The sequence below is a fragment of the Triturus cristatus genome, chromosome 7 (assembly GCF_964204655.1).
Source record: "Triturus cristatus chromosome 7, aTriCri1.1, whole genome shotgun sequence".
In the NCBI taxonomy this organism is placed as follows: domain Eukaryota; kingdom Metazoa; phylum Chordata; class Amphibia; order Caudata; family Salamandridae; genus Triturus; species Triturus cristatus.
This window is the reverse complement of record NC_140590.1, coordinates 809,683,681-809,686,318: the sequence shown is the minus strand read 5'-3', so window position 1 is coordinate 809,686,318 and position 2,638 is coordinate 809,683,681. Positions and strand designations below refer to the sequence as shown.

Below are 2,638 nucleotides of genomic sequence, written 5' to 3'. Positions count from 1 at the left end.
AGAAAGAGGATCGGGCAGAATTCCTAGGAGAAACATACACAGTAGGATATTCAGATGTAGATTAGGCCAATTTAGAAAGTAATACTGAAATTATAGCCCTATTTTCCTCTACAATTGTAATAATATAATTTCATCTATAAAGAGCTTCGACTCCTGATAACCTACCACCAATTCTGCTGAAAACAAATATTGATTGGTGGACTAATGTACTTTCTATGGTATACCAACGCTTTCTGGTGGCAGGTCAGTTCCCACTCAGCTGAGAAGGGGCTATTATATAAGCAATACTTATAAAGGAGATTCAACTGCCCCTAAATCTTACTCTATTTAGGGTTAACATTTTTGCAAAGATTTTGCATTTACAACTGAAGGAATGGGTTGATGAAAAGAATGTAATTGCTATAGAACAATAGGGCTTTAGGGAGTCCCACTCTTGACCATTATTTCAATTTATGGTTACTTGCTAGTAAGACGGTTGACCAAAGAGGGCATTTTTAGGTCTCAGCTGTCGAAAGCAGCGCATGCGCTGCTCTCGGCATTCGAGAGCTTCTTGGAATCAATACAGATTCCGAAGTTCTTGGAGGCGGAGTTAAAGCCCCGCCCATCTTTTTAATTGGCCTGCGACATCTTAAATGCAAAACGCTGGCTTATGATTGTAAAGGAGGCTTCTTAGTCCCTCCTTGTTACCGCCTTATCTCCTTTTGGCCCCGCCACCAGGATTTGATCTTTTATCCGCGGCAGTACACACACTCCTTTATTAGTCCGTGTGCACTTTTTTGTTTACATTCCACTTTGGGAAGGTCAGCCGCGTGTTTATTTTCACATTGCACTTTCACTGTAATCGCGATACGGAAATAAACACGCGGCTGCCTTTGCGGTACCACACTTGTTTTCCATTTCAGCCTCGCAAACCATGCAGGATGATTTACTGGTAGACAAAAACAAAGAGTGCCGTTTGTGCGAAACATCCCTGAAACCATTTGAAATGCTGCCACTTTCTGCTGTATATGCAATGCTCAGTAAAGAGCCCATTAGATGGGTGCATTTGAAACTATTTACGATCTCTTTTTCCATGCATAGTGGGGCTTGTTGTTCCAAGCTCTTTGAGAGCAGCTTCGCTACCAAGTTAGACTAGATAAAGGATTTAAAATCCTTTTCTCAGGGGAAAAGAGCGGGCATAGCAAGCAGGAACATGAAAGGCAGATCCCCCACAGGCCTGGTTCTAATCCTTAGAAAATTACACATTCTGGAGCATGTTTACGGGTCCCCAGCATTAGGTGGCGTGGCCAAGAGGGCACCAAATGACGACATGTTACTGCAGTTCCTCGGGCAGGGCTTTCACGCCAGACTGTAAACAAAGGCATGGCTTCTGCGGCATGCGCTTTTATTCAAAATGTTCTGTGTCAATGAGCTACAAGTTTCTTTCTGTCGGCCACCCACATTCTTTCCAGCCAATCTCACGGCCAGCATCTCTCAGTGCAGGGTCTTTGTTGGGCTTGGCGGAGGTGGAGATGGAGGGGTTATGTGAGAGGGCGAGTTTCCAAATTGCCAAAATCATTAAAGTGGCAGAAACTCCCAGAACAAAGGAGCTACAGCAGGAAAGTGCAGCCTGCAGTGAGGGAAGGATGAAATCCTCGGTGCTGGAAGTGCTGGCTTTCATTATCGAGAAAGTGCTGCTGATTTTCAACTTCAAACTGATGCCCTCAGATGAGGTATTTACTGCCAGTCACTACAATGTGTCCATATACAAAAGGAAGGACCTGCTGGAGGTGCCCCGCACCCTCTTCGTCCACTTAGGCATCTACCTGGGGGAGGACCGGGTGGCCCACCTGATGCCGGATATCCTACCCCTGCTGTCCGAAGACCCGTCCCTGCTGCAGAAGGTGGTGACCAACAAGCAGCTGGTGCTGGAGGTCCTGGCCAAGGCAGCCAGCGTGCGGGTGGACTCGGTGCACGACTTCGCCTACGGGAGCCGCATCCTGGTCAACCACCTGGACCGGAGCTTCCCACAGGGGGCGCTGCCCGTGGAGGAGGTAGCGGCGAGCCGAGCAGCTGGTGGGGGCCGTGGAGTACAGCCTGCTGTGGAACAACTGCGAGCACTTTGTGACCCATTGCAGGTACAGTAGCCTGGCCAGCTTCCAGACCGATAAGGTAACGCTATGTGTGACCCGCTTTTAGCATATTTGTAGGGGACTGCGTCACGAGAAAATAGTTGCATTGAAGCGCCATACTCTTGTTAAATCACGTTTAATAGGTGGATGTTTCCTATGACACTAACCGCCCGTGAACTTTAGTCGCCTTTGATGAACCTTTATGGGCCACCCCCCTCCCTGGTTGTGTGTCTCAGCCCGAGATGATGCAGATTACAGGACACATACAGGGGCATATTATCAAGACAGGCGATAAAATTATCGCCGCTTTGGCGGCAGAAAACTGCCGCTAAAACGGCGATAATGGGCTTGATAATATGCTCTATGGGATTCCAATTGAAGCCCATGTTAGATGTGAAGGACATCTAACCTGAGCTTCAATTGGAATTCCATAGAGCATATTATCAAGCTCATTATCGCCGTTTTAGCAGCAGTTTTCTGCTGCAAAACTCGGCGATAATTGTATCGCCTGTGTTGATAATATGCCC

The 2,638-nt window shown here is 47.3% G+C and overlaps 1 pseudogene; it reads left to right on the top strand.

The window, feature by feature from the left end:
• The first annotated feature begins 1,625 nt into the window (after window positions 1–1,625).
• LOC146810617 (lecithin retinol acyltransferase pseudogene) lies at window positions 1,626–2,178 on the top strand (annotated as a pseudogene).
• The last annotated feature ends 460 nt before the right edge of the window (window positions 2,179–2,638 follow it).